The 27203-nt window shown below is 36.3% G+C and overlaps 1 pseudogene; it reads right to left on the reverse strand.

Moving 5' to 3' along the window:
* Positions 1 to 2861: 2861 nt before the first annotated feature.
* Positions 2862 to 3855, reverse strand: LOC118977467 (dematin-like; annotated as a pseudogene).
* Between the last annotated feature and the right edge of the window lie 23348 nt (positions 3856 to 27203).

Raw genomic sequence — 27203 nt, forward strand, 5'->3', positions numbered from 1 at the left:
GGGTATAGGGTTCAAGAATGGACATTTTTTTAAATGCCAGGCATGGGTATTATTGACTGGGGCCCTGTGGTCTAACACAGTGGCCTTTTGTGTTCTAGAAACAGAATAAAAGTTGCCATGCTCTGTCCTTTGGAACAGGGAGCAGAAAAGAGTTTGTAACTCAGTGTAGAGGTATAGGTTTTGACTGAGGCAATGCCTACTAAATAAGTTTGCAGATAAGACGGAGGAAAATAGGTTTTAAAATGGTTCAGTAAATAATTTACAAAAACTCCAAGATCATTGATTCAATTTAACTATGTTGCAAGACAAACCAGATTCCTAAAATCTCACCTAAAATGTTTGTAATGGAAACAGAGCTTTCTGATAATACATAAACTTTTTAGTTATCTTCCGATCACATTGAATAGAGGATATTGTCAAGGTTTTGAGTTTCCAGAAGTTCAACTGATTTTTTTTCACTCAAATTTTTAAGTTTTATTTAATTGAATTTAAATTTATTACACTTCTGGATTTTTTTCTGGTACAAAACTGTTAAAAGATATTAGGAACATACACTCAATGGTTTCCATTTGGCATCAGTACAATAAAAATTTGTTTCCAACATTTTTGTTTCTAGGGATCTCTGAAAGCTGAAAAGCTAAATCTCTGAACACATTGTCTTTATTTGCAGGACAAAAATGAAATAGGTTTACTTGAAAATTAGAAGTTGCTAATCCTATTTCCTAGAGTTGTTAACAGTGAGTCACTGTTTACAATTGGATTATCCACTGAACCACGGGCTGTGTACCGTGTACAAGGGAAATTGAAAAAAGCTGTATGACTAGCTGCCATTGATTTTCTGGTACTGCTCAATGTAAATGTGCCATCTCCTAAACACTACTCTGTATAGCTCTATTAAAGTGCACATTCACGATTAGAAGCAAATTATTTGGTGAGGAAAAAATTAAAAATGTAAGTGTTAGTGATACCGACAACATTTTGCTGCCTCAGTAATAACTTTTTCAGGCTAACATTTTATAAAAATGTGTAGGTGTTATTGAAGTCATCATGTCATACGGGGGGATAACATTAAAAAAAAAAGAATTGCTTCCATCACTAGAGAATATGGGAAGCCTGAGCTGTTCTCCGAGTCCTAATGTTAGGATGAAGATATCTTTGGTCTTCTTCTATAACAGAGTATTACCTAGGTACTGTGGAGAAACAGGATAGTGTGTGTGTGTGTGCGCGCGTATAAAATGGCATCAGTACAATAAAAATTTTGTTTCTAATATTTTTGCCTTTCTCTTTCTCTTTCCCTCTCTTCACTTATGTATTTATAGAAAGAAGGACAGATTCATTACAAGGAATTAAGGAACTGGCTCACACGATTATGGAGGCTGGCAAGTCCCAAAATCTGCAGGGTGATTTAGCAAGCTGCAGAACCAGGAGGGATGATGGCATAATTTCAGTGTGAAGGCCAGCAGGCTCCAGACCCAAGAATAGTCAATGTTTCAATTCAAATCTGACAGCAAAAAAAAGATGCCCTTATAATTTTTGCCTTATCTGAGTGCCCTGTGAGTTTGGATATTCTCTTTTCCTTCCTCTTTTCTCTCTGTTCACACACACACTTTAAATCCACTTTTTTTAGTTTTATTTTACTTTTACTTAAATATTGACAGTAACAGAATGTTCATGTAAATATATATATGTAAGAGGGGGAACCAGATGCAATCTTTAATTCCAAGCAGAGTTCCCCTCCACATTGTTGTCACACACATAATCGAAGGTGATGCCAGGGTCTGGGCAGGAAAACCTCCTTCCCCAATTTATATATATATATATGTGTGTGTGTGTGTGTACATATACATATATACATATGTATATACATTATATAAATTTTACATATGTATATATGTATTCTACATTACTCACATTTCCAGCTTTTCTTCTCTATAAATGTGCGATATTTGTAGAAAAGAAAGCTGGGAATGTGAGTAACATAGGACAGAGATTAGGAGAAGGTGGCAGGAAGTGTATCCCAACATTTTACATTCTTTAGAGAGTGTAATGGGGAAAGCAGGGGTATGGGTAGGACCTGGTAGCTGGGACCTTGTAGCTTGGCCTCTTGTTCCCATTTAAGTGAATCTGAAGGCCTGGTTCTGCCCAGGACCTGGGTTGGTGCTAGAAAATAAAAGTCAAGTTGATTTTGCCTTGAGATGGACAGTCGGCTGGAGTTTTGTAGAGACGACATTTCCACTCTAAACCAAGGCTTTTGGGGAAGCCAGAGGCTGGAGCAAGGGGCTTTGAAGCTTGAGAGTCACAAGTAGTAAGTGACAGGGTGAGCTAGAGGTCACAGTATCTTCCCTCCGCGGGGCTGAGCTAGAGCTTGCCCCTGCTACAGTCAGAGAAGCAGGAGGCTCAGGTACAGGGGATGATGCCAAGTGTGAGTGAGGAGGTATGCTCGAGTGCATTCAGGGACGCAGACCCTCCTTTCCTGCCTGGCTGTTTCTCACTCTCACCCACTCATTGGTCCAGAGAGATGACTGGCCTGACCAAAAAGTGCCAGGTTCATTTCTTCTCACCCTTTTCTAAGGACATTTATTTGGGGAGGAAGGGGCTGGGAGAGGGCACAAACATTAACTCTGTGTTCTGGAGTCCAGCCTGGGTTGATCCTGTGCAGTGAGGCCTTTGAAGGAGAGCACACACCCTCCTTATCATGGAGAAGAACATCCACATTCCCTAACAGGAGGGCTGCAGATGTCTTGGCTCCCTCTCCACTTAGGGAGTGAAGCCAACCCCGCCTATGTGTCGCCTCCCTGCTTCCCCAAGAGATAATTGGTCCTGGTTGACTAGGGGAAGAGAATGCCCTGAGGAAAGTGACCTCAGGTCCAGTGCCCTGAAACAGCAGGGGTAACGTCAGTGGTGGAGAGGGTAGGTGTGATTAGAGGAGAGGTTTTTTTCTTGAGTTTTCTCTGCATCCATAGAACAATCTTGCTGAAATCTTCAGGAGACATAAAAAATAACCTTGAGTTATCTGCTGACAGATGCCTCTCAAACCTCATCCTATAGGTACCTGGAGGCAACTTGTTCTCCCCTTGTTGGTCTGGGTTACCTCTAGCATTTCATAAAGGACACACACACACACACACACAGGCCTGGGCTTCCAGTCTCTCTCCTAATGGGCTGTGGAGAGAAATTGGCTCAAGGTGGTTCTACTGCAGGTGCAGAGAAGAAGACTTAGATGTCCTGGGTTAAAGGTGGTATGAGAGTGTGTCTGGCCAGGCAGGGAGTGGGTCTCCCTCCAGATAGGTAACAACTTTTCTATCCCTTCTTTCAAGATCATCTTTCCCAAGCGGTAAGTCACCTTACTGAGTTTCTCTCTCTATGTTCCCTGACTGTCTTCATCTCCTCTCCAGAATCATCATTTTCCTCCTTTTCTTCTCCCTCTGCTTCCCTCTGAGATGCCTTCTGGTTCTTTCGTTCTGTCTCCACAATGGCCAGCAAAGTGGGGTATGGCCAGTGTTGGTTGGTTGGGTCAGCAGGCCGGGCTGTAGGAAACTAGGATGACTCCATAACGAGGTCCTCAGTGAAAGGCTAGCTCTAAGGGCTGCCTCCCACAGACTTTCTCTGCTTCTGGAGAGGTGGCTTCTCATGGATATTGGAATCTGGGCAGGTCGCCTCAGGATGGTGGAAATGCAGGCTGGTCTGGGGAGTTCCACTGGTTCTTGGGGGTGAAGCCTGGGGATGGTTCCAGGAGGCCATATGTTCCAGGAGGAAATAGGTGAAGTGGGGCTTGTAGATCGTGGGGTCAGGTCAGTCCACATTCAGGCCGGCCTTGTCTTTGGGGATGGCAGCCAAGTCCTTATAGCCTAGCATGTAATTCCGTGGAGTCTGTAAAAATAGTAGCTCTATTTTTAAATTGACATTAGAGTTAATGCGTACTTAGTGATTTTTTAAACACTTTAAAATGTTTATCTGGGTACCACATAAAGTAAATTGGGGTACTGTCAGAAGTTTGAAAGAAACTGAAGTTTGTAAAAATTATTTTAAAGAACTATACCAGCCACAGCTTGAAAAGTTTAAAACAACTATTTTTTTAATGATTAAGTATATAAATGCCACTAAAGTGAGCTATTTTGCAGGTTTTGTCCTTACTGCACAGTAAGGACAGTGAGTGGTAAATTTGGCTGTATAATTTTTACATTGTTATATGTTGTGTAGGCCCAAATATATGACCATTTGTTATTCATAAACATTTTAACATATGATATTAATATTTACATGAGTCAGAAAACATGCACCCAAATTAGAAATTTTGAAGGATAGCATATAAACGAGGGTAGAAACAGATATGTAAACAATTTTCCCACAACTTACTTGCCAGTCTTGAGCAGCACTGAGCACTTACACTCCATTGGGGAAAATATGTGGGTCCTGGGCCTTGGACTATTTAGATTAATCAATGATTTCATGCTTTTAAAAGACTTTATATTGTTTGCCTTGATCTTTGCAATAAATTTGTTCATTCCATTACTTTCCCTACACAATTTCCAGTTATTTGAATACTTTTTTTTTAGTTGTGGCATGGTGGTAACAGAGCAAAACAGTGGATCATAAAATCAGGAGAACAGCAGTTGAAGAACCAATAGAAACAGATGTAGGTACACTAATGAGTGTTTTTCAAGAATATTAAATTTGGATGTATTTTTCAAGTATACATTTTCCTGTGTATAGCTGGGAAAGCTATAACTAAAAAAAGTAGGTAGTTGAACTGGCAAAGAGATACCTTGCAGACTAAAGATGATAGGACATTACTTCATAGTTGTTTATTGTGAACTTAAGGCAAATAGAGCTCCTTCAGTTTTTGCTTATGAAGACAAAGGGAAAACCTTCTGTTTTAAGTGGGATGTGGCTTACAGAAGCATCTTATTAAAACGACATTCTCCCTGTGGGCATATGTATTAAGAACCAGTTCACCCAGCATAAAATCAATCGCTTCTGCCTATGGCAATGAAAGTCTGAGTTCAACACAAGTCTCAGAGGTAGTTAGCATTCCAATGAAGGTTATTGCTTTCATCCAAGAGAAGAGTTACCCAATTTAATCAATTCTCAGAGCGTTAAACCTCAGACAGTAAACAACTCAGATTATAAATAGCACAATTATTAAGTATAACAATTAAGACTGTGTTTTAACTAGATAATTCAAAGAGTAATCAATGGTTAGCCACAGAGTTCTGGTTGTTTAATGCTCACTTGAACTTTTTTTGAGAAATAAACACACATGAGTTGGCTATTAGCTCACTTCCATGATTCTAGACTTGCCCTCCTCTCATGCATTTTGAACATTGTCATCAGGTTTTTCTTCTAAAGGAAAGACTGAGGTCACTGTCCTGCTTGCAATCTTTGTTGAATGATTGTATGATTAAACTCTCAGTTAATGTAAAGGTGTTTCTCAGTCTCAGTTAATACAAAAATAATTCTCAAAACACCACAGAAAATTGATCTGCTTCCGTCAGAAACAATGGCTGACTCTCTAGTGGTTTTAAAAGCAAATGAGAGGCATAGAAAGATCTTCACTATGTGAGGTGTGAGTGTGTATGTGTTTTGGGGGAGGCAATGTATTTAGTTTGAAAAGTGTCCAGTAACTGACCTGTTCCCCTGTTGCAATGTGGCTTCTGGGCTATATTTAGTAGTTTAAGTCCAGAAATTTGAATTCTTCCTAAATTAGCCACGTGTTTTAATACAATTTGAAAGTCTGTACCTCAAAACCTTGTTGAGAAAAAAAAATACTCATATCATTTGGATGTTACAAAAAGAGAAGAAAAGGGTAACCAGTTGCCTGTGCCTTCATTTTCCCAACCTGGTTCTGATGGTATCATTCCTCATCTACAAATTATTTTACTTTCTATTAGTGTGAGATCTAGGGCATTACTGTTCATTGCTTCTCCAAGGACATGACTTAGCTGTGGTAGACCCCTGCTAACATTTCTGCTTAATGGGAAGGTAGGAGTGTTTGTTATGCCTCAGGGACCACCCAGATAGCATGGAACTTAAAATACAGGTAGAAATCCTATCTGTATGCAACTATCATCTCTTTTGCTAGCTACAGTCCATTAAAAGATGGCTAATGTATTCATATAAGAAAATGAAGCAAGTTATGGAAATTACCAAGTCAGATGTTTAGAAATAAAAATGTAGTGGTTTTTGGTATCATCAGCTTTTAATAATACAATAGAAGAGAGCTCCAGTGTTCTTCTATCAGTGAGAAATTAGCAGCTACTGTCTTAATCTTAAGTAGCATTTCCTTAGGGATTTGGAGAAACTTATGGAGAAAATGTTTTCAAATAACTATTTTTTAAATGTTTGCCTCTATCATAGAGAAAGAAGATATTTATTTAGAAGAATTTACCATTTGAGAAAAAGCATTGAGGAATAATGATGGATTTGTTAATGTAAAGAAAAAAGGCTCACCTTTTGGAAAAGTAAATTTGATTCCTAAATTACACAGTACAAATTGGTTAATGTAAATGTAAAAAATATATAGTACTGGATAAAAATATATATAAATTGTGCAGCTATGACATTAGTAACTATGTAATTTAAAAACATCATCAAAAAGCCAAAAATCACCATAAAGCTCTGCAGTAAAATTAACCAAAGAATTTAAAACAAATATGTATATAACAAATTGGGGGTATTTTTTGAAAACACATATGCCTGACAAAGCATTTTCTTAATTTATAATAAAATATTTTTATAAAGAGGAAATACAAGTAAAAACCTTTATGTCAGAGGTATAAAAAGGTATTTTATATGTGCAAAATATTTGCCAATAACAGCAAGAATGAAAATGTTAAAAATCACTACCAAGGTAAAAACATACATTATAAAAATGATATGTAATTTCATTAATTTTTATCTCTTATTTTTTTACTTTTTATTTTTGTTTTCACTATTACAGATGTTCTTCATTTTCAAGCTAATTTACACCACTTTTGACAAAGTCCAAAAAGTTCGTTAATATTCCATGTAATTAGAGGTTTGGGAGAAATATACTCCCATACACAGCTTGTGGGTATACATCATTACCCTTAAAAACATTTAATTCTTCTGGTATTGAAATTTTGCATTCTGAATTTATTGTAAAGATACAAGTAAATTGATGCTAAAGATGCAAGTACAAAAAATGTTATTTTATGTCCAAAATGTTGAGTTCCAAGAGAGCAGGTGGTTTGTTTTATAGAAAGTATCTAGAAAATACTTGCTAAATATTTATTTTTGTTGTACTTGCTTCTAATAGTAAAAAAAAGCAATCTAAATGTGTAACAAAACAACAAAAATAAATAAATGTGTAACAACATTAAAATTGTCACATAAGTTAAGATTTATTCAATAAATAAAATTTATGCAGTTATTTAACAGAAAGATGAAATATGTTATGTAAGGAGTTTTATTATACATTAAATACACAAATTTTTAAATTTATTTGTTTTAATTGTTGTTCAAGTACAGTTTTCTGTCTTTCACTCCTATCCCAGCTCACCCCCCCCTCAGTGCTCCCCATATGATTTTGTTCATTACATACACATGTAATTTAAAAAGCAAGTGATAGCATGGTGCTCAGTATGGTCTCATTTTGTAAATATTTATTTTAAAATGACACATTAAAATATTAAGCATAGTGTGAGATCATGTAATATTTATCATATTTTCCAATGTTATATTGCTGTGTATAGCTTGTAAATAAATAAATAAAATAAGAAAAAATAATGAAAAAAATAAAATAACAAAATAAATCAGTAAAAAATCCATGTCAACCGTTCTCCACAGGTTACAGAGCAAATTTCATACTCATTAATATGGCTAAAGGCTTCTATGGTCTTATTCATATTGTCCTTTGGATTTTACTTATGCATCTTTTGTTCCAGAGAAACTGACCTCCTAACTTATCTACAAAGATAACTTGATTTCATAAGTTTATTTTAATATTATTTCAACTATTCTCTTTTTCTGAAAATACCTTACCTTTTATTTCTGTTGGAATTTATTTATTTTTCCAAGACATGCATTCCCTTCAATTTTTGAAAACATAAAAATTTAAATAAACAATTATTATTCTGTCCATTATTCTGTCCATTATTCTATATTTCTTGAATGGCATTTAACTCTCTACATATTATATTTGTGTTTCTCTAAATATGTAATTTCTACTCATGGGATAAGTTTTCTAATGGTAGGGACTGGTGCTTATTCATCATTTTACACAGTATAATGTATAACAAAACATCCTGAATAGAGCTGAAGATTTTTTGAATTGCTGAGCTGTTTTCAGAAAAAGCTCAATTACATTCTTACCTATATAGTAGAAAAAAAGAGAAAAAGATAACGTTTTTGAAATAAAATTCTGGGGGGAAATTTCAAAATATATTTTGCAAGGTTTTATTTCACCTGCCAAATAGAGTTTATGTATATAATTTTGAATATAACTAATACCATATGGTCTCACTTACACGTAGACTCTAATGAATGAAATAGCTACAGAGGAATGAGTACAAAGAACAGACTGACAGCTGCTGGAGTTGAGGGCTTTTGGGGAACTGGACAAAAGAAAGCGAAGGGATTAGGCAAAACTTATATATGTATATACACACAGATACAACACACATATATAAACACACATACATAACACATAGATACAGACAACATCGTGACAATAGCCAAAAGGAAAGGGGTCTGGTGGGGTAGGTGAAGGTGGGCAAAGAGGGGGAATAGAGACAAAATGAGACTTTGCTTGGGGCAATGGGCTCTCGATGTGGTGTGCAGATGTTTTATTGAATTGCACACTTAAAACCTATACCAAATAAATTTAATAAATTTAAATATTACCAACAACGAATTCAAGTGCAGAGCATTGGAACAAGGGATTTTTTAAACCCATGTTTTATTCATTCTAGGTCATTGTTTTACTTCATTTTATAGTAATTAATATATGTCAGTGATCTTATCAGATCACACATGCAGGAGTCAGAGAGAATGTAATTTTGAAGCTGGCCTGAGTAAGAGATTTGGAACTGATATATGTCCACATAAGTTTTTGTGATTTTTCTATAACTTACAGCTATCTGAAATCTTTCAAGCTGAGCCGTTTGAGAATTTAAGAGCAGAATGTTTTAGATAAGCATCTTAGGAATTATGACTGTGTTTTCTCAAATGTGGCAGGTGTGCAGCACTTTATTTTGGCTTTCATACAGAATCTTAATCCATGCAGGAAGTATGCCACTTTATCTGTCTCAGTTATTAGTTCTACTGACACCACTAAGTTGGGGGATCCAAATGAAATCACGGAGAGCACACACCTGTTTAATACTTAACAGCTCTTGTCATGGTGGTCATTTAAAAATAGGTGGTTCTAAATGCATCCTTATTTCCTGGGCCAGCCGTTGCCGCATTGGCAGGCTTTGCCACTGGGACACTTGTCTAAACACTGCTTCTGTGTCCATCCTGTCCTTCCACGCCTCTGTTAACAGCGGTCCTTCAGCTCTGAGCTCCCCATTGCCTCAGCTGAACCCTCAAAGCACTCCAAATTTTCAGTACCCAGATGCTCCGGGACTGGCTCTGTTTTTGTCTATCTCTTCTAAGAATGCCCAAGTAGTTATGTATCAGACTTGAGTTTACAAAGGAGCTGAAGCAAAGCAGCCTGTTCCGTGGTTTAAAAAAAGAATTTTCTCAGTGAGTTGCCCCAACTCCTTGAGATGGCGATAAACAGGACTGATTTAGTTTGAAAGATTTTTTTGGCTCAGATCTCATAATAGTGCTTAAATGGTTGCCCCAGCTGTCATCAGGTATGAACAGCAGAGTAAACTACAGCCTAGGTAAGGGCTGAGCACAGCTGTCTCACAGAGATGAGGCCTTTTTCTTCATTATCAGCCACAATGAAAGTAACAGCAACCATCTCCACAAAATAAAAAATGGATACTTTCGACTTTGTTCTTATACTCACAGTGCATGTCTAGTTTGGGACGTGTGTTTGCCTAGAGGACACCCCTAATGCTTCAGCCCATTTTTGGATGGTACTCTGTATTATGTGTAATATCACAGATACTTAAGAAATAAAGTTGGATTGCATTGTGATTTTAGTTTTTTCTTTGTTTTCAAAGTTCAAGCATTTTAGCAGTTTAGAAAAATGTTTCAAGATTTCATTTTTTTTCTCAGATTAAGACAATACGTGCCCATAGCATTCATCATTTACAAAACTGGTGTTTTTCTCTTTCAGACCCAAGTTTTCGCTCATTATTAAAAAGCTGAATTCTAAATCAAAGACTGTGGAGAAGAGATATGCAACCTGAATAAAACATTTCCAGAAGAGCCTGAATAATGGTCCTGAATAAAGGGAACTGAAATGTTCTTGAATTGTAATTGGGAAAAATTCAAGTGTGTGCACTTGGGAGCACATGTACTACAAAGAGGTTGGCTATTATTATTCTTAGGGCTATTTAACATTTATGGGGCCCCAATAGCATTTTTAGTTCTTAAGTGAACACAAGTGGTCTGATAAGTGAGCTGCCATCTAAATTACCCAAGTGGAGATTCACCTGTAATCATTTTCTCTACAGCAAGAGGCAGCATAGATAAACACCACCAAGACAGGAGGGTTATAAACGCAGCATTCAACTACAACTCCTAGTAAGTTAAAATAATTAATTCAGGCAAATACAGTCTCTGGAAATAGTATCTGGCATCATTTTCTTTGATTTCTCTGTGGCTGGAAGTCGGAGAACATGATTTTTGGACTAATTCAGAAGTTAGGCAACACATTTGTTGGCTCATACAAGGTTACTGAGAAATTGGAGAAGGAAGTAAATGTTGATTGAGGAAGACTGAAGATGGGGGTCAAACTAACATCTAGGGTCTTATGCCACACAGATGAGTGGTGGAATGTTTCCCCTTCTTTGACTCATATCGACTATGGGAGAATAAACAGCAGTGACTATTTTTAAGACACTGTCTCTAATACTTAACTCTTGTAAGCCATGAGAGAAAAATTTCTGAAGTAATGACTGTTATAGTCCAGAGATAATTTAAAATAACAGAGCACACTCCTATGATAATTAAATATTAGATGGAATTGAGAAATGTAGATGTGAGTCATGATAGAGTCTATAAGGATGAACACATGAGTCTGTGTGTAAATTTCTGTTCCAGGTGGTTTATTTGCACACATGTTAAAAATGGTCCTATCACCTAAGAAAAAAACTAAATATCCAGAAATAATGATGAGGCAGGGGACATTTTGAGTTCTAAAGTAACATGCATAGACTTTGTACTCTCGGCGTTGTGGAACTGTTGAAAATTTCTGAGCAGGTGAGTGACATGTCTAGAATTGCAGTTTATGAAGATTAACCTGATGGCATTTTCAGGATTGATTAGCATGAAGCCTCTATTGTGACAGAACAGATTGTGGTAATGCAAGTCTGAAATATGGTAGTGGCAATGAGAACAGAAAGGAAGAAATTGGTTTGAAAGATCCATGACAGTGGAACTACAAGACTAGATTATTAAATATGGGACCTGAAAGGGGAAGACGTCAGAGATAACTCCAGACACTTTCAGCCTGGATGAGAAATAAAACATGGAAGAGAAAGAGTGTCCTGCTTGTCAGTGGTTTATCATCGCCCCCTGGATGCTGTGAACCACGTATTCAGTTTTATTCTGATAATCCCGGGTCTGTCCAAATCTGTGTTCCGCACCCACCAAGCATGCTGTGTCATCCTGCCTTCTATTTTTGCACAGAGATCAATTGCCAAACCTAGGTGTTACATTACTGAAAAGAATAGTGTGTGGCAAAGCCATAGTTCATTAGAAAAGGCAAAAAGATTAATATGTTTTTAAAATTAAACCTTAATAAATAAAAAATCCACTTCCAAAATAAACTAGATCTGAGTTAGAAATCAGCTTTAAATTTATCCATTCCATTAAACTCAAAGCACTAGTTAAACACACACCCACACACACACTAGTGGGTAACTTTTCTCTGGAATTACTCCTAGCTGTTTAGGAAATATTGCTGAATCAGTATAATCTGCTAAAGCAGATTGTCCTAGGCATTTTATGTTTTATATTGTGCAATGTTCTTTTAAAAGTTTTCAAACCACCCCTTACTGGCACGAAGTTTAATGTATCTTATACCTACAATATCCTTTGCATTTTTAGCAACTCTCAGCCAAATGCTTATGTAACTGCTTGACATGTCTGCAAATTACCAAGATCCTAAAGGACATGTATTTCTACTCTTCCATCAATATATTGAGATCATAGGGTTCAAATTGGTGCCTTATGCCTGTAGTGTCCTGTAGACTCATTGAAGTGGTCCAGAAAAGTGGGAAAGTTATAATTCTAGTACAAATAGGTGTGCAATTAAAAAATTATGCAGATATATAACTATTTTATAGAAAAATAAAAATGTGATTGCTAAAGCCTCAGTTGATACGGCATTGCTGTAGTAACTTTATTCATGACTGCAAAAATTTCTCACCTTTATTTCCATTTTGAATTTCTCATCTTTATTTAAAAGTTTATTTTCTTTCACAGTGTGTTTTTGTAATTCTCATATATCATGCAGCTGAACTTCTCATACTCTAGAGATGTCAGAGAGGCACAGAAAGCCAGAAGATAAATGTCATTATCTTCATGGAAAGTATGAAAATGTTACTCCAAAAGGTACAGGGAATAAGAAGCATAAATGGTAGGTACAAAATAGACAGGGGAGGTTGAGGACAGTATGGGAAATGGAGAAGCCAAAGAACTTATATGTAAGACTCAGAGACATGAACTAAGGGAGAGGGGGGAATGAGGGTGGGAAGATTTGGGCAGGGTGGAAGGAAATTTTAAAAAAAAGGAAAAAAAGAGAAAATATTACTCCAACTTTTTTGGAGGGATCCCCAAAGTTTGGCACTGAAATAAACATTTACTATTGTTGTTTTGAGCAAAGGCAGAATTCACAGAAATTTATGTGATAAAGCTCAAAATTTCAAAGAGATTCCGGGTTTGGACCAGTCCACTTTCACTTTGCCCAGGATTAGTGAAGAACTTGTCTACAAAGTGATGTGCAGGCCAGTAGCCAAGACTTCAGGTGTTGAGTCGGACAAATCTAGCTTGAAGTCTGCTTTTGTTATTAACCAGTTGAGAGGCTCCAGTGACTAAATTCCTCTAAACATTAGCTCCATTGTCTGTAAAATTGGGGAGTAATAATGCTCACTTCACAGGGTTGCTACAAAGGTGAAATAAGGTATTGTGTGTGAAATAGTCAGGGCTGGTTTCATGATGAGTGACTCAGATACGGTCGTCCGTATTCATAGCTGCTGTTAGTGTTATGAAATAGTCATAAGAGAAGGTACCTATTTGATGTCATGAATTTTAAACACCTTTCTAGGACACTCCATAAGTAGAACAGTTGTTTCTCTCTTCACTGCTGTGCCCTTTCACAGACATTTCTACATTATTATTGTGATTTAATAAGTTGCTTGCCTTGTGACTCCAAGGAAATTGTGGGCTTCCTGAATACTTCTGGGCCTGGATAACAATCTCTCAGTATACACTAAATGGAGATAGGTGTATGTAAAATCATAGCTAACCTGAAATCTTGTTAACCAGAAATTTTATTTGCATATTTCCATCTTGGTAGAAAACTGAAATACTTTATTAACTTAACAAAGTCATTTACATTGCGTTTTAGTTATTTTAAACTCTTAATTCAATTTTACTGAGAATATAAAGCTAGAGTACACAAATACCTTTATTTAATTGTGTACTGTGGACAGAGCAGCATAGTTGGTAAGTTTGAAAAGACAAGTGGAAGGACTGGGTCATTTGAGATTAAACTCTCAGCAAGGACTATAAAGGAAAGAATAAACAAATGAGATCTCATCAAAATAAAAAGCTTCTGCGCAGCTAAAGAAAACAGCATTAAAATAAAAAGACAACCAACTGTATGGGAAAACATATTTGCCAATGATACCTCAGACAAAGGTTTAATCTCCAAAATATACAAAGAACTCACACGACTTCACTCTAAGAAGACAACTAACCCAATTAAAAAATGGGGAAAGGACTTGAACAGACACTTCTGCAAGGAGGACATACAGAGGATCCAGAGACACATGAAAAGATGCTCAATATCACTAGCTATCAGAGAGATGCAAATTAAAACTACAATGAGATACCACTTTACACCGGTGAGAATGGCTATCATAAACAAAGCAATAAACAACAAATGTTGGAGAGGGTGTGGGGAAAAGGGGACTCTGGTCCACTGTTGGTGGGATTGCAGACTGGTACAACCATTATGGAAAACAGTATGGAATTTTCTCAGAAAACTAAAATTGGACTTGCCTTTTGACCCAGCAATTCCACTGCTGGGATTGTATCCTAAGAACCCTAAAACACCAATCCCAAAGAACCTATGCACCCCAATGTTCATAGCAGCACAATTTACAATAGCCAAGAGTTGGAAGCAACCTAGGTGCCCGTCAGTAAATGAATGGATCAAAAAACTATGGTACATATACACAATGGAATTTTATGCTGCAGAAAGAAAGAAGGAGCTCCTACCTTTTGCAACAACATGGATGGAACTGGAAAGCATTATGCTGAGTGAAATAAGCCAGGTGTTGAAGGACAAATACCATATGATCTCACCTTTAACAGGAAGCTAAACAACAAAACAAACAAGCAAGCAAAATATAACCAAAGACACTGAAATAGAGAACAGGCTGACAGTGACCAGAGGGGAGAGGGGAGGGAATTTCAGGGGAAATAAGGGAGGGATTTAGAGGAACCTATATAAAGGATACATGGACAACAACTGAGAAGGGTGGAAATGGGAGGGAGTGGGGAGCATGGGGGGTGGGATCGGACGGAAGTAATAGACAGAAAACTGTACTTGAAAAATAATTAAATAAAAAAATTGGAGGAAAAAAATAAGTGAATTAAAGATGCCAAATTTTCAAATAGATCGTGTTCCAATCAAGCATTCATTTTCCAATTCACCATATTATTTCGTGGGCAACATGCCGACAATATCCAAACAGTATTCAGTTTCCTCAGTGTACCTGACTTGTTATTTTGAGATTGGATACAAATTAGCTTGAACTATTAATTAAACTTTGATACTCAGATGCCTGTAGATGCTGGTATTATTTTCAAAGTAAAGATAAATTTCAGAAATAGTTTTGAAGGTTGAGGGCAATCATTTCTTCCTTACCTTTGAGTTTCTCTGTGATATAAAATAACAACATGGATAGCCTTTTTATGTACTTAATTACATTTTAACCACCTATATGTTTTCTGCTTAGGGCTGACATACAAATAACTTAGGTAAAACTTAACATATTAAAAGAAACCACATACAGGGCAGACTTTTAATTAAATTAGAAAATGTGACTCACCAGGCTAAGGCCAATTGTCCTTAGGCAAATGTGTAGAGATGGTTATGTCGGTAATTTAGGAATAATGTCAGCCTCACATCAGTCTGAGTTACCTGGGGATTTCTCCTTCACTGTAGGCTTAATTTTGGAAGCGTGGAGCTGTGGGAACAAAGCCATTTAAAGTCACGGCTCCCAGATTTCCTGCCAAAGACCATTGGGAAGAGATAGTGAATGATTGGCTCTTTGAAGTTAAAGCATTTTGAACATTTAAAGAATTCCCTGTATGTGGAAAGGCTTGGAGCTGTCCTTCATTCACAGGGGAGTGTGAGAGCATCTGAGGCGCTGTGGAGTTCTGGGATTGGGAATGTGCGAGCATGCTTTCTCAAAATGCAATGAATAAACCACTGCTAGGACATATCGGGTAATTTTAGGTGGTAGAAAACCAAACCTTTTAAATTGTAATAGCTGAGATTTTATAGCAAACAAAATAATATCAGAGACTTCATGAGATAATTGGAATTAGTGTGACATAAATTGCGTATGTCTATAAAAACCTACATTCTTTTTCATGATAAACTGATATGTCTCATAGGGATAAAGCTAAAACTATGAAGATATAGAAATGACTTTGAGAAACACTGGCCTTAAAAAAAAACTAGGCGAATTATGTATTTTTTCATTTTTTCACCATAATTCAGAGATGGATACTGAGCATTCTGTTGTTTTCACCACCAATGAGCAAGAGTGAGTGCATTAGACTATTATCTTCCAGGGGAGAAAAATAAACAATGTTGTACTGCCCACAAATGTATTTATTTTTCTTACTTTGGTTTGAGGTAACACAAGAGTTGGTTTTAAATCATACAGTGGGAAGAGAGTTAATCAGTTTTAAGTAAGGTTTTTATTCCAAGTTAGAAAATGTATGTCTCTAGGGAGCACATGTTGAGTCAATCAGTTTGCATGTTTATTCTTTCAATTTTACATTCAATATATATTCATAAAGATTCTATTTTCTCTTTTAGCTATGTGTAAAACACTGATTATAATGTTTATTTTGTTTAAATTTTAGCTTGATTTTAGTTGATAGCAAGGCAAAAAGAGCCACCCACAACTGTTAGGTAAAATTATATTAGATTTTTGTGTGTTTTTTTCTTTTTGTCTTAAACATTTCAAGCAGTGTTTTGCAAGTTGTGAGTCATGCACCATTTGAAGAAAAATCTGAGATAATTCCCCAAATGTAATTTCTCTAAGGGTAGAGTCTGGGAGTACATAATTTTAAGAAGTTTTTAGGTGATTTCTATTTGTACTTCGAGACTGGGAGACTTTCAAGAAAAGAGTAGAAACTAGGTTTAACATTTGTGTAGAATTCCACGTGTAGATGGACATAAAGCACACTGCTTACCTAATTAACAAACGGTTCTGTGATGTGAGGAATAGCCAACTGTTTTTATTCTCTCATTCTCAACTCCCCTCCTCTCCTTCCCCTTTCTTCCTCTCACTTCAATCCCCTCCCAATATAAACACACACAGGTCCCCTGCACCTTACCTGGAGACTCCTTGAAAAAGTCGATTCCTCCACAACATCCTCACATAGATTTGGAGACCACCCAAGTGCAATATTTGAATTGCATTTCATTTTCAAAAATGCTTAAGAAGTGAATAAAGCACCCACACATGCCCTAAATATGGAAGCTGAGAAATAAAGTGCAGTGTTTCGCAGAATGCCACAACTTGAGTGTCTGACTGTGCTTTACTGTATTTTCATTGATTCATTTTCTTTTGAGCTGATCAAAAATTGTCAGAGCAATTGTCAGTTTCAAGGTAATTTTATTGCTCCTTGTAGCTAGACCCTGGAGAGATTAAAAAAAAGGAAAGTTAAACACATCTTTTTCTAATGCAGAGATGAATAGCGCTGAAAGAGTCCCAGAGTGGCACTTCTGGCATTGGTCAACAAAACTGAAAAGCAACCTGGGACAAACAAGGAAAAATGGGGGGAAATGTTCCCATAAATTCAAAATTAAGTTCCTCCTTCAATTTCCTTGAAGCAAACTCCCTGTGGTGAACATCTGGCAGGCCATTAACTTTTGTTACTTTATTTTACTTAAAAAAATTGAAAGGTGGGAAAAATTTTTCCATTTAGAAAGTTGATTTAGCATCACGGCTGAAGCCCGGGCCATCATGTTGTCATTTGTACCCATGATGCAGTAGAGTACACTGCCCTTAAACTAAGTTTCCCACCAAAAGTTGCATTTCCATGTCAAAAATCATTAATCTGGAGAGTTATTTGTTAAATATATAAATCAGTTGATCAATAGACTATCTGCTGGAGGAAAAGTGACTATAATATTCTTCAACTTTATAGTTTCTGGCTTGCATTTTTTTAAACTGTATTATTTTCTACAGGAGCTTGAACGTCGTAACTATTTACATAGAGCCTTTCCAATGATCCATCAGAAGGATGTGAACTGTTGATTGCACCATTTTCTTTATTTGCACAGCTGCTACAACCTTCAGTCTAAATCATTTTGCTGTCTCTTCCCTCTCTCTTTTTTCTCTCCTCTGTGAACTGTCACTTTCTAAAGTAAACATTTCATATTCCACCATCAAAACAATGCATGCACATTAACTTCCAAGCCATGAAGTTGCTTGTTAGTCAGGCCATTATTTTGTAAAAAGTGCTGGGTAAATGTTAGAGAAACAAATGAAAATGATTTACTTTTTTGTTGTATTTAATTTAATTTAATTTATGAATGTAATTCTCTATTTTTAAATTGCATGTATGCATTCATCTATCTATCCATCCATTCATCAATCACATATCTTAACATATGATTTCTAACCTAAGAATTTTAAGTAAAAAAATTATTCAGTTTTATGAATGAATTTAATAGGCTTTAAAATAACACAGAAATATAGTATCTGTTTATTATTATTACTTTGTCTCTGAACATCCATACAATAATTATAAGCAGTTAACTAACCTTGAATCTTTTGCAAGTAAAGCTTTTAAATGTTCTTCTTTTAGCCTTATAAAGTCTTTTCTTATTATACACATGCAGTAACTTCAATATTGATTTCTGAAGCAGTTTCAATGGCTTTTTTTCAGTTTGTAACTTTTCAGTAGTAATAGTATTATTTTTGACAGGCAAAGGAAGAAATATCTGTGGCTGAATTTTGAGTTTTGTATTTGGATTCTAATAAATCTTCATAATAAGTTACATGAAAAAAATTTTTGTATATTTTTCTAATAATCTCAGCTTAACTAAATACTTATGTCTGCACCTATCAATGTATATAGTATTGCACTGTTTGCAAATAGAACTTTACAGAATTCCTTTGCATTTGGTAGTAGCTGTAGAAGTTGAATTGGGGTAGATAGAATTATGGAGATGAAAATCATGCAAGGAAGATATGATTTTAAATAGAAGAAATTGAGGTTAGATTTCAAAAGTTTATAAAAAGAGTAAGTGCAAAGTGTTATAATTCTAAATGTGCTGTTCTTTCCAATATAGTGGGGATTTATGATAATTTTTGATAATCTTTAATTTTATTAAATTATTTTTAAACACATACAAGGTCTGTCCAGAAGATATACAGCCATGTAATATGGAAAAATAGAGACATTTATTGAAGAAGATACAAATAGAAGAAACATTGTACATAGAACAATGACACCTCAGTCACCTTCAAAGCAGGCACCTTGGGACCTCACACAGTTCTCCCCATCACCATCAGCTGCCCCATCATAATTTCCTGAATATCGTCAATGGTCTGAAATCTCTTCCCTTTCAAAGGTGATTTTGGTTTTGGGAAAAGCCAGATATCACAAGGTTTAGGGGGACTGAGTCACCTGGGTGATTGAATGTTTTGTCAAAAACCTCTGTGTGTAACATGATGTGTGAGCAGATGCATTGTCCTGATTAAACTGCGCATCACCAGATGCCCATAGCTGTGGCCTTCTATATCATCTGAATAATGGAAGGATGTTCAAGTTCAATGCAAAATTTGATGCAGATTTGTTGCTCTACTCACTCAATTATTTTGGATGTGACAGCTATACAGTACACATGCTCACTTAACAGAGTCTATCACCCCCGCTGACTAGTACAGTGAAGTCATCAGTGTTCGTGTATTCACATTCCAGTCCACTCTCCTTGGTTGTCAGGTTATCAATGTCATGCAAACCATTCTCATTATATTAATTATGGCTGAACTTGTTGCGGACAGACTTCATATACAAAGTAGTGTATGAAAATTCCAAAAATTATTTTAGATGTATAATTGAGTTCAATTAACTACTTAAGAAAATATAAGATCCATAAAGAATTTAATGTTATTGCTTTTTCAAAAGATTTTATTTATTTATTTTTAGACAGAGGGGAAGGGAGGAAGAGAGAGGAGAGAAAGATCAATGTGTGGTTGCTCCTTGCACACCCCCAACTGGGGACCTGGCCCGCAACCCAGGCACATACCCTGCCTGGGAATTGAACCAGCAACCCTCTACATTGCTGTCCAGTGCTCAATCCACTGAGCCACACCAGCTTGGGATTTATTGCTTTTTTAATTACATGAGTAATACAGATACACTTTATAAATTATTCTAAAACCTAGAAGTATATAGAATTAAAACAGGATAGCCTATTTTTGAGCTCTCTACAATTCATTTACTTCTGCTAATGTTCAAATGCAAGTTCCTTACCAATTTACTACTCTTTGTTTTCTTTTCTTTCACTTAAAATGTGTCATGAAGTTTTTGTTCTTTCTATATTTTTATTGTATTTTTTTCATCAGAATTTAGTTCCCTTATACACCCCTCTCCTAAAATCATCAAACTGTTGTCCACATCTATGAGTCCTTTTTACTTCTTCCTTTCCAATTTGGGTGCCTTTTATTTCTTCTTGTCTGATTGCTATGGCTAGGACTTCCTGTACTATATTGAGTAAGAGAAGTGAAAGCATATAGAAGGCTTGTAGTTTTTGCCCACTGAGTATGACACTGGCTGTGAGTTTGTCATATGTGGACTTCATTATGTTCAGATGTGCTCTCTCTATTCCCTTGTTGCTGAGAGCTTTTATTACAGATGGGTGTTGGATTTTATCAAATTCCCTTTTCTGCATGTATTGATATGATTTTCAGTTCTTTATATGTGATTTATCTTTTTCATCTTAAAGTTCTTTAGAGTTTTTTCATAGTAGCAATATGATATAGTTTTATGTATAATTTCCTCATTGTTGAGCAATTTGTCCATATTTTTGCAATTAATAAATTGTTCTCCAATGAACTACTTTTTTCATATGTCTTCATACATAAGTGAATATTTCTACCAGGTATGTTTCTAGAAACAGAATCAATGGTTAATCATGCTCACTTTTAAGTTTGGGGCTCTGCTACAGCAAATGCCCCTGTCAACAACGTAAAAGTGGCCTTTGTCTCTACCAGTGCCAGTCCAGATACAATCAATTATAATTATTTTCTACTAATCATTACATTAATATTTTAGTTTTCATTTTCTTGATTATGAGAGTGCTGATCAGCATTTCGAATATTTAATTTTGTTTTCTCATGGGAATTTCCTGTATCCCTATGTTTTGACCATTTTTCCAAAGAAGTTTTTCTTTTCTTAAAAGAAGAAAGAGGGAGAGAGCAGATTTATTAAACAACAGGACACTCCACCTAACATGGGAGCTGGCCCCACCTGATCAGAGATTGATTGTTTTTTTCTTACTGGTGTGTAGAAGTACTTGATAAAATCCAGTTGAAATATAAACACAAAGGAGACAGCAGGGTGGGGTAACTTTCCTGTCCTATGTTCTATCATCCACAAAATTGGGACAGTAAAAGCATCTTCCTAATAGTAAAGGCTAAATAGTTGTTAGCTAGTAACAACTAAATAGTTGTTGGTTGAAAGTTAATAAACTAACAACTATGTATTAACTTCCCATGACTATACCTAAATCTACAGTGCTCTTTTTAAAGAAGTCTAAGAAAACTCTTTATGGAGCACAAAAAACAGTAGTCAAGTTAAAAAATATTGATTATATGTGTTTCCACTACCCAACTTGCAGGGTCCTAAAGGCAATCTTTGAAAAGGTCTGTGGGTACTTGTCAAATATTAAGTAGAAACTCATTGTCAGATCCAATTAATCAATACTGACAAAGGGAATTTGCTTAGGCTTCCTCTCCAAATATGTATCTATCTGATTCATCTAAATTTACTTTTTGTATTGCATAATTTAATCATATAATTGATGATCTCTAAAAATATTATTTGTCAATATAGTTAATATACCAAGAAGATTTATGGGAACTCACTTTCAAATTTAATTGCTAGACTATTTCAGGTAACCAATAAATTTTATGAAGTCCCTACATGGTCTCCAACTGTCTTTGAATTTTGGATTCCATTGTTTATATTTATGTATAGGTACATATGTCTGTTTGCATATTTTATCAGACAGAAATTACTTAGAGAAATGGAGGCAAATGACCCCAAATCTGATCAGAAGATATACGTTGTTCTTGAAGAACAAAGTAATCCTAGTGTCCACATAGACAGACTTTGACAGGTGATTTTCTTTTATGAAAGAGAATGTAAAGACTTTTTTCTTGCAATTTTCTCAAGAACGTAATTCCCTGAAATTCCTAATGCCCAAAGACTCTTGAATGCATGTATCGCCGTGCTCTTTGAATCTGCTTGTGCTATTGCTCTTTTATTTCAAAACTTGCTCCTCATACACTTGATCTGCTAATTGGGGTTCTACCTTCTGAGCTTCCCGGAGCTGCTTTTTCCTGCCAGCTGCTGCTGCGTGCTCTCAACATGCTTCTTTATACTCACCCTCTGCCATTTCACCTTTCAATTTATATCATCTCTCCTACTCCTCTTTTCGTCAGCTGCCTTGAACTTGTTTTATTTTGTGTGCATAGACGAAAAATGCCCTCATGACAAGAAATGTCACCACTAATCTTATTTTCCATTTCTAGTGTGTATTTTATTAATTTTTTTCATGTCTTAACCTACCTACTGACACAGTGTGAGGCTTTTTTCAAGATTTTTAACTCAGTCAACACCAACTGGCATGTGTTAAACTAACAGAAAAAAAGAAATCAAACAGAATAAGAATTACCGGAAATCAACTGCGTTTTCTGGATGAAGAACTTTGGTAACTGAGTTGTTACATAGCCACTAGGTGTGGGGAAAGGAATACAAAATGCCCAAGTTAAAACTGAGGTGAATGACTGAGTCTGTTGAATTAGATTTGAATAATTTGCTTCTGTGATATAACCTATTCCTATAGGAAAGTGTTGTAGGACTGAACCTGAAAATAAAATTACTGTTAGACCTACTCCACAGTGGCCTTGCCAGGCAGGTGGCATATTAAGTAACATAACCAAGTGCCTGGTTATGATTGACCATCAGCATCGGGAGCAAACTTTGCATATGTATTAAGTTAAGAGTAGCTCTTTCTTTTTTTATGTGTGAATCAACAAATGGAAAATTTTAATTTTTTCTTTATTTGTCTCTGACATTTTACTGAATATATTGAAGCCAGCCTGGAATTTTAAGATCATTTGAAAGTATATTTTCAATGTTATTATCATAGCCTAACTCTGCATATTTTGGCATAAACTTTTGTTTAAATAACCTTGCGTGTGTGAGTGTGTGTCATAAGGTGAAGAAATAAAGGGTAGTGTAGAATAGGATAACTTTGTTCCAGAAAAAACCATTAGTTTATCATGATAAAAAAAGTAAAATTAAATATTAAATACAATGTAAAATACTGGTTTTTGCTGTATCACAATGGTGTATTGCAATGATCTTTTCGAAGGCAGCAGCTATCTCAGCATAATTCTAGTGTTTCTGAAAAATTGTTTATACCTTATAAACTCTCATAATCTTTCATTTTTGACATTTTCAGAATACCTCTACTCATTCAGGTGCTTTGATACAAACTTTAAAGGCCAGATCCAGAGGTTCAGCTGTAAGGGTGCATTTATTGGTTTACTACGAGAAAAATGGCTTCGCATCGTTTCTGATGTCTTACATACTGAAAAGAAAGAAAAAGAAGATTTTTTATTTTATTTTTTTCTATTAAAATGTGGTTACCTAAAAATGAACAAAACAAAAACTGGAATAAAATTCAAATGCATTTTATAGAATCTGGTTAGATTTTTATGTAACTCAGATCACAATATTAATCTTTTTTATCACTCCAGTCAAGATAGACATTCCATCAAAATATGTTGCCATTTACTTACAGTTCAGTAGAATTTGACTTTAAAAATCACAGTCACCTGATGGGTTTTGCTAGTTATGACTTGTGAAAGAGGAGACATTATGATAAGGCCATCTGAATTTCCCTGCATTTACTGAGGATTAGCAATTGATTAGTAGATACATAATACTGGAAAGCAAAGTGAATATTGAGCTTATAGATCTCTTTTCTTTCCTTTTTCTTTTCCCTTTTCTTTTCCCTCCCTTCCCCTTCCCCTTCCCCTTCCCCTTTTTTTTCTTTTCCTTTCTTTAAACTGAGATAGGCTTGGCATCAAAGGCCTGCTGTGTCAGCTTTTCAGTGCTTTACACTTTATCAGTTTGATTAAGAAAGGCTTAAGCCTGACATAGTAAGGGATGAGTCATGTCTGAAGTTCAGCTGCAGTGTTGGTGATGTAGCTGAAACCCTTGGTTGCTCAGGGTTCTGGGCTCCGGCTCTCCTGCCACTGCCCTGTACATTCCCAAAGATTCAAAAAGTACAATTGGAAAGAGATTCCCCGTGACCGGTGCACAGGATCCAGTATCAATGCATAAGATGCACAATAGCTGGACTGACATGCTCATGACCAAGTCGGGAGAGCAAGGGCAGCTAAAGAAAAATGACACATGGCATTATTACATGACAAATACTGAGAAAAATAGGACATTTTCTTATACACTATTTTTCAGATGCAGAGGTTCAGAACACTGTCAGAGTCCTGTTGCTGTTGACACAGAGAAACAAGATGGCATTTTCGCATATAAATTTTTTTGTTTTCTTCAAACTGGTAAATGTTTTCTACCTCTTTCAGCAGACAATATTGCCTTTTATGTGATTGAGAACTTCTTCCTTCGGGGAACTCAGATTATACTGTAATATTTACAAAAGTTTTCGCCTTCGCCAGGTACCTGGTAGGGCCTTTGCTGTGTGCCATCCATTGTATTCTCTAATATTTAAAGACTAAAAGGGAGACATTATCTAATGTAGTATAGTATTCCTCAAACTATTTCCTCCTGTTTTCTATAAACTGAATTATTGATCCCATGCCAAACCTCTAAGCTAGAAACCATAAAAAAATTAAAAGACTAATTAATTCAAATAGGCAATAAATTTTGTTTTTGAATGGGAGAACATAAACCCTACATAGAATGATGAGAGGTATAATGATGTTATGAAATAATATTACCAAATTTTTATTTGTATTTAAATATATATATATATTTCTCTCCTAATGAAACTTTTAAAAATATTTAGGTAGCTAAGCATTCAGTGTCTTTGCTTCAGAAAGGGATGAGGCCCCAGGAAGGAGTTTAAATAAAATATGCTAATTTTTGAGTTTTGATGATCAAGTTACCAATTCCAAATAATAGCTAAGAATTATGGCTCCTCTTCACATCCTACCCTTCAACAAGAAAAATGACACATGACATTGTGTGTCAATGTGTCAATTCTGTGAAAAAGAGAATTGGAAGAGAAATAATGAATAAATCGGTAGCTGGGTAGGATCCCTGAAGAAGGGGTTTCAGAGACTTGCTTGTCAGGAATGGGCCTGAGTAACGATCTGCCCTTCCCTTTCCTTACGAAGCTCAGACAGCATCAGGGTCCGGAGGAGGAGGACCTGCAAGCTGAGTCTAGACAGGAAGAAACAGATGGAACCTAGAAATTTCATGTACTCCAGAAAGCTTCCCAAACTCATGCACGTCTGGCCAAGTTACATTAGTAAATGAGTGAAGTGGGGTTTTTGAAGATGCCCTGTAGTTGCAGAAAGGAATGTTTAACTTTGCCCTCAGGTGCTGGTATTTGTAGACCAGGAAGAGCTAAGTACAGCTGAAGTCCCTGTTTACGTGGCTCTCTCCCAGCCCTGGAAGTGTGTAAGCTGCTTAAACTTCACACAACCTCGGGTATACTTAAGAGGAAGAGGCCTAAATGAGTTTGAATCATGCTTCTATTAGTGAATGGAATGGAGATGAATGAGTTTTTTGATAAAACAGGTTTAGCAAATTAAGGTTCTTACCTGTCAGAGAAACAAGGCTTCTTTTCCCTGAACTAAAGCAGATTCCTTAACAGCATGGGGAGGGAATTCCAGGCAAAGCTGAGTGGTGGGGATCAGAGGAGATTTTTGCTCTGCACTTCACACGCAGGGTGAGGGAACTGTGCCAGGAACCCCAGATATGATAGATACACAAATGTGCTTAGGACATAAGTTTTATCACTTTCAGAGTAGTGCTCAAGGGGTGGCAAGGCCGACCCCAAGAGGTCTGGGAAAGACTCAGCAGAGTTTCTGGCTGCCTGGAGTCCGCAGGAAAGCAGACGATGCGCGCATTGAATGGCATGGAGCCAGAGCCGTTAGTTTCACAGAGTTTAATGGGCAACTTTCCTTCTAGCAATCTTTTTGAAGGAAAGAATGGACCTATGGACTCAAGAAGAATACCGATATTATTAGAAAAAGCTAGGACTGATGTGATGATTAGGAAAGATAAATGAGTTGGTTTATTTGTGTGAACTAAAATTGCAGGCCAGATATGAACAGACGTACCTCAGTGGATGCTCAGGTGACAGATAAGGGACCAGGGGAAAATGCACCTTGTCTACGATACTTAGTTCTGCTAACCTAGGAACATGTGCCAGGGCAGGGAATGGGTAAATGGAGAAGTGATGGGGAATTGCCTAAGATTAAGTTCTGCCCTAGGGAGAAACTTCAAACAGAACAAAAGAGAAAAACTGAGTTTTTCCTTTAGAAAAAATAGATTATTTATTTATTTGTTTATTTATGTATTTACTTCATTTCCCCTCATCTTCTCCCCTTACCCTATACAACCTCACTTCCCACCCTCAATCCAACCCCCCTTTGGCTTTGTCCATGGGTTTATACAGTTCCTTGATGGCCTTTCCCCTTCTTTCTCCTGTTATCCCCATCCTCCTGGTCCCCTCTGGTTACCATCCATCTGTTCTTTATTCAATGTCTTTGTTTATATTTTGCTTGCTTGTTTGTTTTGTTGATCAGGTTCTGCTTCTGGGTGAAATCATATGGTATTTTTCTTTCACCGCCTGGCTTGTCTCACTTAGCATAACACTCTCCAGATCCACCCATACTGTCTCGAGGATAGAAGCTCCTCTGTCTTTCTGCTGCATAGTATTCTGTTGTATAAATGTACCACAATTTTTTGATCCACTCAGTTACAGATGGGTGTTTACGTTGCTTCCAACACTTGGCTATGTAAATTGTGCTACTATGAACATTGGGGTGCATAGGTTCTTTTGGATTGGTCTGTCTGGGCTCTAAAGGTATGATCCCAGAAGTGGAATTGCCAAGTCAAAAGGTAGTGGATAAAAGATCCAAGTATAAGTCATGACACCATAAAAGTCCTAGAGGAGAACACAGGCAGGAAAATCTCAGATATTCCACACAGCAGTATTTTTCACCGATATGTCCCCTAGAGTGAGGGACATAAAGGAAAAAATAAACAAATGAGACTTCATCAAAATAAAAGGCTCCTGCACAGCTAAAGAAAACATCAGCAAAATGAACAGGGAACCAAACATATGGGAAAAT

Source organism: Sturnira hondurensis, unplaced genomic scaffold (genome assembly GCF_014824575.4).
Source record: "Sturnira hondurensis isolate 20B ecotype Veracruz unplaced genomic scaffold, ASM1482457v3 Scaffold0021354, whole genome shotgun sequence".
In the NCBI taxonomy this organism is placed as follows: Eukaryota; Metazoa; Chordata; class Mammalia; order Chiroptera; family Phyllostomidae; genus Sturnira; species Sturnira hondurensis.